We start from the raw sequence: 13,568 nt of genomic DNA, 5'->3' as shown, positions 1-13,568 counted from the left end.
AAGCTCGTTACAATTCAAAAGATACCGTTTAAAATATATTCTGTTTTAAGGTAACTCTTAAATTATGTAAGGATTTTTTTTTCTTTTACAAATAAATAGTTCTTTTTAAATTGTACAACTTATTAGTCGATAGTATATGTGCAGGGCGCCTGAAACATCTATGTCTCATTTTTGTACATATTTGTATTTATTTGTAAATAAATTGAAGAGTGGAAATTCCAAATGTCCTAAGCGCCTTCCGTTATTTTTTACAGGAAAGCAATAAAACTGCGTAAGTCAGACCTTTATTGAAATGTATTTTATTGCTAACATAGGAGTATATTCTTTCGCTGCTAGTGCAATGAAAAACAAAAACATACTCCTTAATTATTCAGAAATCGTGAGATGCGGTCTGGTGTGATATAGGTTTCAGAAAAACATTTTCTTTATCGTGCCAACGTTTCGATCATTATTGAGATCATCTTCAGGGCCTGGGATTGTTTACATTTAACAAATACATTTAGGATGTGGAAAAGTGAATTTATACAATGCAAAATATATTTTTTATATTCACTCAAAGTATTTCTACTCACTCAAAGTGTTTGTCTTCTGTGTAATTGTGCCATTCTTGCGTGTCATGTTGAGAGTGCCAGTGAGGTTTTGCTGTTTTATGTTTATATACGTTGGATTTTGAAGGGGTGGGGAAGGAAGTCGGTATAGAAAAGACATTTTTGTATAAGGCGTCGGCTTCTTTGAGGTGAATTATCATAAAGGTCATAGAATAATTATCGATTAACGGTCACTAATCACCACACATACTCCTTAATATGCAAAAAAAAAGAAATTGAAGAAACGTTTGAATGAAAACTATATTGATACATAGAACATGGTAAACCTAAATAATTTAATTGATGAAATTGACGTATAAAGATAAATTAAAGTTTTAATTATTTAGAATGTTTTGATAATAGTTTTAACAGTTTCTGGCAAAATATCCAACATGGCAGAGAAATCTTTTTTCTTGCTATCCGACAGGAATGGCTTCTGAATCAATGACTTTTTTGATAACATCAGGTTTAGCCCCTTTTTCAGTAAAGTAGCACGTTTCTACAAGTCTGTGTCATTGAATGTGAACATATACTAGATAAAATCTGGATCCGCTTTGGAAACTTTTATCACAGTAGCCTTTGAAATTGGAAAATTTGCTTTTAATGTAGAGTCACAGGCGTGTTTTAAGTCTAGAAAAAACGAATGTTCCATGTCAACTACGGAGAACGGTTCCCCTGTAACTTTAGCTGATGCCACAACATTTTGTAAATCTGTCGGAGTGAAACATTTGGAAACCCGTTTCCCCTTTTCAATAATGGCGAATTCTCGATCACATGATAAAAAGCTATGACAGCATATTAGAAATTTCTGTACAATCTCTTCAAAATGTCCAAGTTGTACCAAAAACGTCATTAAAAAAATAAGGGCACGGGTTTTATTTTGGCCCGCACAATTATCTTACCACATAACCAGTTTCTTTCTGCCGAAAATGTCATATAAATTCACTAGACGAAAAGTGCAGGATCCAAGTTCTGATTCTCCAACTGGCTGATGCGCTGTGGCACATAGAACCTTTGCTACAGATGTCCCATACTTGGTGCCATCTAACGAACGCAACAAACCACATAAGCGGTTTGGTACTTAGAACTTATTAGGGTTATTTGCGATGGGACATAGAACATACCAAGAAAAAAATGTCAATTTTGAGGAAATTGATCCACTTAGAACGTTTGGAATTTCACTCTTCAATTATTCTTATTCTATTTTCACTTCTAGTTTTGAGTTGTCAAACAAGTTGGTAAATTTGACGCTTACAAGCAAAATGATAAATATGGTTTTGGCTTATTACAAGCTTTTTCCATTTTTTTTCTTCTTTTTGTACTTTACTTCAACGTATTATTAAGTTATTCTACCCACGTTCTCGGAGGAGTTAATTTTCTCCTGAGACGTCTTGCGAATCCGACAAGTCAATATTTTTCTTATAAGCCGTGCTAGATCAAAACCTGAATTTCAATTATACATCATACTTGGTATAACGTTCCATCATTCGAAATACCACCTATACATACAAGAGCTTTTTAAGTGCTAGGTGGTAATTGCCTTTTCATGGCTCACATTATGCTTTTAGCGGTACCTAAGGAGGAAGAATTGGGTCAGAAAAACGGATCATCGGCGAGGAAGTGGTCGGATATTAGCCGGGCGGTTTCGGGTGAGAGGTGATCGAGCGCAGGACCACCTGGGAGGAAAGGATGATCACCCTGCAATTAATAATGACTGCTCGTCCTGGAAGGTGCCGCCCATTACCACTAATGAATATCATCTCTTCCAAAGCCCCGACTTGGAAAAAAAGGAAAGAAAAAGGAATAGGAAAAAAACAGGTGTAATAACATTATTACCTCGGCCCTCTTGAGCCTATATCAATTTATGTGTTTTCTTTACGGCCTCTTCACAATATTTTCTCTACCGTTTTTACACTCTTTTTTCTTTTCTGAGCCTCGGGCGGGTTTCGAAACCGTGAAATAAATAGCTCACCGGATGACGTTTGGAATATTTTTCATTATTATTATTATATGGACCAGAAGACAACTGGTTCGATTCATCGCTATTTTTATTTGTAATTTTGGAACATTTTCATTCCTCTAACTTGATTGATCGGTTAACATCTCAGGGACCTATTTTATAATGCTCATTTTAATAGCTATTGCATCCTCTCATATGCACAACACTGGAAGAATTTGATTACTTAACTCCTTTCGATTGCCAAAAATTACTTCCTACGGAGAGTAGCATCACAGTCTATCATCACCGCTAATCCAGACCAAAAATGTCGATGTCTTGTATAAGGGTTTAAAAGTGACCTTAAAACAAATATGATTTTCTTGCCTCTTTACTAGAAACTTTTTTTGGTTTTCCTAACTGAAATTTCGTCGTTGCCAATCATTTTAATCCGTATACCCGCGCTTGCTTGGTCTGGCTAACGTTTCGCCATCTTCAATGGCGTACAATTATAAACTCAGAAAAACGTTTCGGCATTTTCCCATCGTACGGATGCCTGTATAGTTAACTATACGCCACTGAAGATGGCGAAATGCTTACGTGCACAAAAATGAAGGCAATAACTGTCATATCAGATAGCCAAGTAGCCATCAGAGCACTAAGCCAAATCGTTACTAGCCCAAAGATGGTGCTGTATTGTAAAATAAAATTAATTATTATGTTAAATAAAATTACTCTTTCCCCACGATATAAAGGAGTAGAACGAGGAAACAAATGCCTCAAGGACCTATTTTATAATGCTCATTTTAATAGCCATTGCATCCTCTGATATCTAAACTGCACTGGAAGAATTTGATTACTGAACTCCTTTCGATTTCCAAAAAATTCTCCCTAAAGGAGAGTAGCATCACAGACTGTCGTCAAATGTACTGAAAATATTGCTACCCGCTAATCCAGCCCAAAAAATGTCGATGCCTTGTATCGCTATAAAAATTTAAGGGTTTAAAAGTGAGCTTAACGCAAATCTGATTTTTTTGCCTCTTTACTAGAAACGTTTTTTGCTTTTTGTAACTTTCTAAGTACTTAATCTCATTTCATACGACCCTACGTATTATTTTCTCAACTTACGAAAAATCAAATTTACCAATATATAAGAACTTTGTAAGACATGCACAACAATGGAAAAAACCCAATGAAAAAATGTATTTTAATTACATTCGTCATCTGGTGGTACACTGATGGGTCTAGAAGGTACAGGCAGAGGTATTCAGCCCAGGAACCAAACTTAGAACCCATAGAAAATTACACTATTTCAAGCTGAAATCAACGATATTGAGGGTTGCACCCAGTTCAATTCGAATAAAGGGTATAAAGACGAAGACATTTCAGCCACATCCAAAAGCCAGGCAGTCATCAATCACTAAGCTCAAACAATGTTAGCTCCAATAAGGAGTTGGATTGCAAAACTAATTTAACGAATAAGGTATGCAAAATAAAGTGACCCTCTGCTGTGTCCCAGGATATATAGGAGTAGAATGAGGAAACAAATGCCCTTGCTGGGAAAAGCTACCTAAGCCGCTAATAGGTCCTGAGCGTTTTTGTGGCATAGGGATCCACATTCCCAAGCATCTTAGACAAGAAGACATGATGAAAGAATATAATTTATTTACTGGAAACAGACAACCCAAAACTTCCTGACGAGAAACAATAGAATGCATCAAAGGAAGAAGAAAAAACTCCGAATCCTGAGAGGATTTCTAACTGAGCTAGTGTGAGCTGAATCGGTGTTTCAGGAAATTGGTACAAAACAACACGGCAAGAGCAGATTCTGAGAGGAGAACCAACAGAGTAATAAATCTGAAATGTGGTCGTTACCGATCATTTTATTCGCTCTGGGTGGGTCTGTTAGACGCGTTTCAGTTATTATAAATTGTACACTGAAGATGGTGAATTGCTTCTGACAGACCAACCCAGCGAGGGTAATCAAACCAAAACGAACGGTAACGACCAAATTTCAAACAGACAATAGCTAATAAAGAAAGACTTTACCACACATCATTGCTTGCCGCCCATTTTGACCTACGAAATTGAACTATACGACGACTAAAAGTTCTTATTTGAACAAAATACAATCTCTCCTACCCAAATCCTTCGTACCATCTTTGAAATCTGCATACATTCCCACTTATTAGTTACATTTGTCCCAGATGGAGTCGCATATACGTCAAACTAACAGTAAATCTCAATCCTCTCGTCATGAACCTATGATCTGCAACACTCTCAAAAATCCCCCCAGGAGATTGTAATGGTAAGATAGGGTGTAGTGACACAATCAATCCACGAATCTCCTTTTGAGATTTGAAAAAAAAAATAATGCTTAGAGGAAGAAGGAATAAAACTCGGAAATCAGTTTTTTGGCGGATCATTGCAGACCCAATTAGCATATGAGAAAGATCCATTTCAATCAACACGATTTATGTGGATTCTTCACAGGCAGAGGATACTCCGTCTGCCAAGTGGATGAGCAGTAAAGCTTCCTCATATTTTGTGCATGTACATGCGCATATGTACATCCGCATGTACATTCATATGAGAGCATAAAATTTCATCAAAATCTTTGTAATGAGATACAGCCGTGTACGGGATTTTACGTTTGCCCATGCACGTGCGATTGGACTAAGTTAACCAACCCATCATTCGAATGTCTGTATTTTTAACTGTACGCCACGGAAGATGGCGAAATACTTACATGCACAAAAGTAGCATAACTGTCATAACAGATAACCAACCATAAACCATCAGGGCACTAAGCGGAATCGTTACTAGCCCAAACATGGTGATGTATTGTAAAATAAAATAAATTATTATGTATAATAAAATTACTCTTTGCTGGGACCCAGGATATATAGGAGTAAAACGAAGAAAAACAGCTATTGCTGAGAAAAGCTACCTAAGCCGCTAACAGGTCATAGGTGTACAGGATATGTGGGATATGCGACGAGAAGCGGACCCCCTTGCAAGGAAAGCGGGTTTTATACCGCTAATAGGTCCTGATCCCTTCTGTGGCACAGGGATTCACATTATTAACGATTGGCTTAGACAACAAACAAGATGGAAATGAGGAAACAGTGGAATTTACTCATTGGACACAGATAATCCGAAAACCTACTAGCCAGTTTTGGAAGAAAAGAAACAATGGAATATATCGAAGGAAGCTGGAAACAACTTCAAATCCTAACAAGGGCGCTGTGGTTGGGAATGGTTAGGGCATTTTAGGAAGGTTGGTATAAACCAGTACCGTGTTGTGTAAAGAGGCCTCCAAGGCCTGCAATAGAAAGTGCTTGGGGATATATGACCATAGAAGAAATTTTACCGTCGAAAGCTATTAGTCAAATTTCTTGATGGACTAGGACTCACCATGTGCTATAGCTACAGAACGAGGGATTAAATCGCTCTCAAAGGACGGAGTATATTAGATACCCCGAATATTACATTTTACAAACTTAACATATTTTGATTGTCTCGTCTTCTTGGGCCCATTGACAAGATGTTCAAGAACATTACAAATATTTTTCGATGTAGATGTAGATGTAATAGTGGGGGTATAATGTACTGGGCTCTTTAAGAGCTATTGTATTCCCCGTTCTCTGACTAAAGCACACCAGTTTGTCCTTTTTCATCAAGGAACTTGATTAATAGGCCGGGTTTCAATGGTTAAATCTCTTCTAAGGATATATTGTTCATCCTAAAGCACTTCCTCCTGAGGGCAAGTGTAGCACCGCAATTTGTCCGAAGTTGTTGGTGTCTCCTCTTCCTCTTTGCAGAATCTGCATGTGCCGTCTTGGATTATTCAAATCTTCTTTAAGTGTCCATTTAGCTTGCAGACCTCTGTTAAGAATCCTGTTAGGATTCGCAGACTATTCCTGCTTTCTCTGACACACTCTGTAATTTCTTTTCTTCCGAAATTTGTTAAGAGATTCTTGGATTGCCTCCAATGAGTGAATTCAATTGTTCCTTCATTTTCTTTTCGTCCTTTTGTCTGAGATACTTATTGATAGGGTGGGTTCCTATGCCATAGAAGGGTTCGGTTCCTATCAGCGGTGTAGCAGGTCCTTTTCTTGCAAGTTGCCCGCTTTCTCGTTGCCTTCTACTCCCATGCGTCCTGGGACCCAGCAGAGGCTGACTTTGTTCTGCATACCTAATAAGTTTAATTTGGTTTTGCAGTTGAACACCATCTTTCAACTAATGATGGCTGCTTGGCTATCTGACATGATAGGTATCTTCTTGTTTTTGTACCCTTTAGTCAGTTGAGTTGAGTACATTGTGTGAATTTCAGCTTGGAAGATACCAGTGTATTTTCCCACGGGTTCTGGGTATTTGGTTCCAGGACCGAAAACTCCTGCCCCTGTATCTTCTTATTTTTCGAGATAGAATGACCGAAAAGTTAACAATACATTGAAATTGATGACATTTACTCTTGTTGACTAATTAATAGTGTTAAGGGTAAGTATTAATGTAAGTGCTAAGTAGTTGTTTAGACTTTTTATTTATGTAGCGTCTAGATAAAAATCATACTTTTCATGGTATAAAAATGCTATCATAGTTTAATCGAAAAGTGGAGAAACATTAAATAGTCATCAGTTTGTCAGTAGTATCATCATCGATTGCCATCAACTGATGACAAGAGAGAGAAAATAAATGGCAAGTGTCAATTAATAATTGACATCGTTCGGCGCCGGAATCGCGATCTCTTGGACTGTGTTGTCAAGGCGGTATCCTGTATTTATCGCATATTACGAGGAAAAGTGCTGATCTAATATTGTCTGATGGTATCTGCTCGGTGGAAACGCTGGGAAAGGGATGACACGTCGACTAATGGACTATGACGGACAACTGTAATGACCACCCTCCTCGTCCCCTTCCAAACTCCAAAAAAAGAACAGTGACTAAGTCAATCTCGTGTATTTTCTCACGGTACTACTTTACTCGGAGCGATCCCTACCGCGGCGAGGAATCCGGTGAACCTTCCCGTAAATTAGCGAGAGAACGTTGAGATCCTTATCGGTTAAATTTGAACGATTATAAACCTCGGAAAAAGAGACTTCCGAGCTTGTTAATTTTGATTGGCAATACCCAGGATTTAAACTTGAATAAGAACAAAGCGAGGACGCGCGAACTCTGACACCGGTCGTCTTCAGCCAAATAGAGATAAAATATACTCAGTTTAATTCTGCCTCCATGTCATTTCCATCCTATGTATCTTGAGTGAGTCTCAACTTGTTAGGATGTTAAGTAGTTCCGTCTTAAATTGTATTTTGAGACTAAGGAAGAGGGACCAAAGATTCCCTAGCGATGTTTCTAGACCAGTTCAAAGTAAACCTTTCCTCACTGAAGCAAGATCACTTAATTCGAATAAATATAAAGAGTTCAAATGGTTTTGAACCTTATTTAACCATTAACCCCCTTTAGACCCTTCCATCTTGTGTCCGCCCTCCCCCTTTCAAGTCTCGTAATTTTTCCCCCACGACTATAAATAACATCGAACCTGAGCATTTCGTTTTAAAGCTTAATTATTGAAGAAAATTCTGTGGGATTTTATATTTTCCAGCACAATGATGAATGACGACAATGGAAAATTATATTAAAATTTGAAGTTTTGACTGCTGCTCAGAGAGAAATCTTTTAAATTTCTCTATATACCAATGACGTCTTAAAAGAAAATTTATTGCTTTTTATTCAATAGAGAGGACTTTTTTTGTCTGATGACTAGTCGTTGATCTATAAGGGATTTATTAAAAAAAATCTAAATGTACTGAAAAATTACGAAAACCGAACCATAGTTTATATGTTAATTTTCTTCCATTTGGTGCATAGAATATGCTTGTGAAGTTAATGCATTGAGTAGAGAGAGACACCCTGTATATTTAATATTCAATTTTTCTCTTCATTAATGATATATTTGAAGAATAAAAGGAGAAATGACTATGGACTATTTTCTACAATATTATCCTGCTGAATTATTGCATAATGTTGAACAAAAAGGCAAATTGACACGTCTGAAATGATATATTTTATGTTAACTCTTTTATATTACTACTACCCAAAAAGAACTAGAAAAAATACCGCAATTATTTATTAAATTTTTGTTTAAGTAGTACCTTGTCATTCTAAAAATCGCACCAAGGGGAAAGTGATGGTTATCTCCTCGCCCTGTCTCCATTCGTGTGACATGTGGTAGTTAAAGATCTGCCAATGGTAGATCGAGGACTTGGGCTGAAACAATTTAGATAAAATCGCCGTTTCCTGGTGGAAATTATTTCACACGGTTGCCACTGGGGATTTACACAAGTCATCGGTGCAACAATCAATCGCGAGTGATTCCGCGAAAAAGAGAAAATTGATCTTTTACACAAAGGTGTGCATGTTACATTGTATAGACAACATAGTGCATATTAAACGCAAAACAAATCACCTAATCCCCGATATTTCCACCGCCAGTATTGGTCACGGGCGAGTTGGCAAAAAGTTTAATTACGTTTTATGTTTGAGATGGTAGAGCTTTTGGTGTGAGGGGATTTGCTCGGCTCAACATAAATAACATAAATAAATTTGTAAAAAATGATTGGACCTTTGATTCTCAGGTTAAATCTTAGGATTTGGGTAAATCGACCACCAACGTTTTCCAGTTGATGAATTATTTAAGTTTTTTCTCTTCTACTTTTATTTACAATAATATGCAACGTATATTGTCGAGCCTGTAAGTGTAATAAGCACAAAAGGGACATTATAGAGCGTTGGGAGAGTAATCTCTATTCAATTAACATCGACCGATGCATTGGCTCCGTTTTCAACCCCTTCTTCAGGCGAATTTCCTCTCTTTATTTATGCGAAAATTATTTACTTCAAAATGTTTCCATGGCCAAGCAGAGAATTATAGTGCAACTAAGGCTATCGGGTACCGCAGCAATTAGACTGTTTTATAAGGGCATTACATACTCCATTGACTGCACACAATTATGCACAATCTGCAATTTCAAGGTCAACGAAACTTTGGCACACGTAATATGGGAGTGCCCAATATATTCGTCGTTAAGAAAAAAATATTTATAGAATTGTTTAAAGAATGCACCACAACTGCACAGTAGTGACGAAAAATTAATATGGTTACTAAATGGAAGCTGGGATAAAGAAAAAATAAATGATTTATTTTATTTTATATTGGGTACATTGAAGTTGAGAGCCTTTGTGTTAGATGAATGATGCAGTCTGCCAAACGTTCTTTATATGTCCATAATATGTTCTATGTTAATGTTAAGTATCTATATCAATATATAATTGTATAATCTTATGATTCTTCCTTCTTGAAGGTGGGATCATAGGTCATCTCAAAAAACCACAACCAGTTTTTATCCACAACGTTTCGGATTTATTTTAATCCTTCCTCAGGTGAGTTAACGCAATGGTTAAAAAAAACGTTTGTTTCTAGTCCGAATAAGTACCACACTGGCTCATTTTTAAAATAAATTGTTATAAAATATTAATGACTGACGACCACTTTTTTAACCATTGCGTTAACTCACCTGAGGAAGGATTAAAATAAATCCGAAACGTTGTGGATAAAAACTGGTTGTGGTTTTTTGAGATGACCTATGATCCCACCTTCAAGAAGGAAGAATCATAAGATTAACTGTTGAGGTCGAAATATAAGAAAACATCGTTATAATTGTATAATTAGAATAAAAAATAATAATAATTAATTATTTTTAAAATTAAAAATTATGTATATTGTTAATTGTGTTGTACTGTACATATGGTATTCTACTGTAGTTATTTTTGACATGGATAAAGTACTGTAATTATGTAAAAATATGTGAGAAAACAAAATGTGCATCCCTTGTATATGCATATATATAATGCTAAAATACAATAAAATATTCTATTCTATATTGTCGAGCCTTCTTAGACGGGCCACCGATGTTTCAATGGAGGAGGATTAAGATAGTATTGATTATTTATTAATGTGTTAGGGTGACAATTTAGAATTGAATTTAAGGTACCAAAATTTGGCAAGGTCTAAGGTGAAGGGGGATCTTTCGGTCAGTAGGTCGGTGTGAATGCTCTGTAGTCCGCAGACTAAATGGGCGCAAAAAGTGCTGAATATATTTTTTGTTCTGTGGCCTCAATTTAATCAATTTATGATTTTGTATTTCTGTATACAGTCTTCAAGTCCGGATACATTTGTTTAGGTACAGTCCTAAGTAACATCCTTAGAAAACAGAAGGAAAGGATTTCACATGTTGGACGGCTTCAGGCTATCGAAGTGTTATTAGTGTTCTTGGAGAGAGCAGGACGCTTTTAGACGTCCAAGATATGGACTGCGTATAACCTTGTTATCGATGAATGCACAGGTATTGGAGTGAAGAGGAAGGTCATAGTGTTGAGGGTATACGGTAGTGGTGCCAGTATACCTCCTAGAGGAACAACAGCGTTGCTAGAGTAAATAGCAGATGTTGATGAACATTGGCTTACTTTAAAGTGACGGTCGGATAAGTTATATTTGAGAATGAGGCAGGTAATAGGTGAAAGAAAGAATTCTTGTAAGTTTCCACAACAGGCTCAAGTGCCAAACTCGGTCAAGTGCTTGCGAGATATCCAGGTTACGTTACTTATGCCAAAGCAAATGTGTAACAAGAAAACTACTAGTTAATTGAAATTTTTTTTATGCCATTTAAATAAACAGTCATTGACAAATATGATATATATCGTCGAACTCGGAACAAAGATGTTGGGTGTTTTATACACCACTGTAGCAACCACACGTGAGAAATATCTATTATTCTATATATCTAACTTTGGTGAAGATTCCACCAGTAGCAATAAGAATTGATCAAGTAAACATCGACCTAGATTGGTCGTCCCTCGACATCCAGGTGTTGATGATCTAGTGGACAAAACAGCCACACCGAAATTAATTAGCATACCCACACCACAGCATAATATCCCAAGAAAGACTTTATTCCATTTGCAATAAACTTTGATTACACTTTCAGCATATATATTTTCATTTGGGCTGTTGAACGTGGCAACAAAAGGAATGACGATCTGCAGAAATTCCTAACGGTACATTCTCATGTTCAAATTATATGTCATTGGCGGGAAAAACAACAGACCGATAGCCCGGAGTTAGGGTTATAAGGAGGTAGTGGCGAACAACTTTTGTATACACGTGCACATGTTTCTCTTAGACTTCTACACATATATCACGAATATGAATACCTCTAGATGAAATTAATCTAACAAGGACGCAAAAAGAGAGCGAGAGATGTTTTCATGTTTCTTGTGCTAAACAACTGTAAGAAAAGATGGTAGTCTGAACCTCCTGGTCTGTAGCAGGCAGAACAGTCGTACCAAGAATGTTGAGGACGATTACGCTACAAGTTGTACAATTCTCACTCAATCTTACTCAATTCTTTTCTCTTTACATGCCTAATTTACTTAAGAGTCCATGGTGTACTGAAAATTTAGCAGCCCTCTCACACCACCCAATCGAGTTATCGACGAAATAATACGTACAATAAAATAGCCTTGTACGTTAAACCTCAACACATCTAGGGAAACAAATACTGGTTTATTGTACTACTATATACAATAAAAAAAATTGTTTCCTTCAAAAATCGGAACGAGGGACCCAAATACTCACTGTCGTGCTCAAGGACAATTCTCTTATCGGGTGGCATTGCTACACGCTCTCTATAACGATCCATGGACAAATGAAACTCTTCAATTAAGTGGAACACATCGAGCAAACTTTCTGCTCCTGACGCTCTAAGGAACTGATCCTCTCTTCTGATCCTCCCTAAAAACCCTTTATACTTTCTTTCTCTGTCTACCTCTGTCTGTCTATCTCTCTCCTCAATCTCTATTTCTCCTGCTCTCTTGTCACCCACTCTCTTTATCCCTCTCTCTCTACTTTTTAACTCTCTTTTTTCTTTCTCCTCGTTCTCTTTTTCACTTCTTACTCTCACTGTCACTCTTTCTCGCTATCTCTCTCTCTTTCTGCCTTTTCAACTCTTTTTTCTCTCTTTCTTTCTCCTCGTTCTCTCTTTCACTCCATACTCTCACTCTCTCTCTTTGTTTCTCTATCTCACCATCCCTGTCTCTCTCTCCCTTTCTCTTTGTAACTATCTATTACTCTCTCATTTGTCTGGTCTTTCTGTCTGTATATCTCTCTCTTTCTGTCTCTCCTCATTCTCTTTTTCACTTCTTACTCTCACTCTCACTCTCTCTCTCCCTCTCTCTCCTCTCTCTCTCACTCTTTCTCTTTCTCTCTCTCTCTCTCTCTCTCTCTCTCTCTCTCTCTCTCTCTCTCTCTATGATTGGTTGGGCCTACGCCTTCTCTATAACGAAAAATGGGCTAATGACACCTGTGCCAATTAAGTAGGACACGTCGAGCAACCTTTCTCGAAACCTTGAAATTTGTCCAAAGAAAAATCCAGCTACTATTTTCATACAAGGTTAATTATGTTCATAAATACCAGCAGATTATAAAATTATTAATTACGCTTAATTTTGATAAGAAGTTAACAACCGAAAAATGATAGTTTTAAGATGAACTTTTATAAAAGATAATACATAATTATCCATTAAACCAATGGAGCTTATCATAAGCTTAATGTATTAACAAAAAATTTGTCGGCCGTTTAAAAAACCTTATACAGACCATACATGTTTTCATTATTTTAAGACTGTAATTGAATTGAATAATTACAATTTGGCCTTGATCGATTCTTTTAAACAGAAAGATAAACCTGAAATCAGATCAATTCACCCCACGTGCTAGACAGATTAACACTTACAATCAGATAATAGATAATCATCTATTAGAGGCAACATGCCTTTCGAATAATCTCGCATCCTTTTGTTACAATGTAAAAGGTAATGGCGTAGTTTCGTGTTGTGTCTCGGGGGATTCTCGGCAGTTTTATTGCTCAATTCATACCCGGTGGCTTAGGAGACGGCGTTTATTGCTCGTCCCTTTCCAGGTT

Source organism: Cimex lectularius, unplaced genomic scaffold, assembly GCF_000648675.2.
Source record: "Cimex lectularius strain Harlan isolate CLEC.00 unplaced genomic scaffold, Clec_2.1 scaffold2, whole genome shotgun sequence".
In the NCBI taxonomy this organism is placed as follows: domain Eukaryota; kingdom Metazoa; phylum Arthropoda; class Insecta; order Hemiptera; family Cimicidae; genus Cimex; species Cimex lectularius.
Note: the sequence above shows the minus strand (reverse complement) of the source record.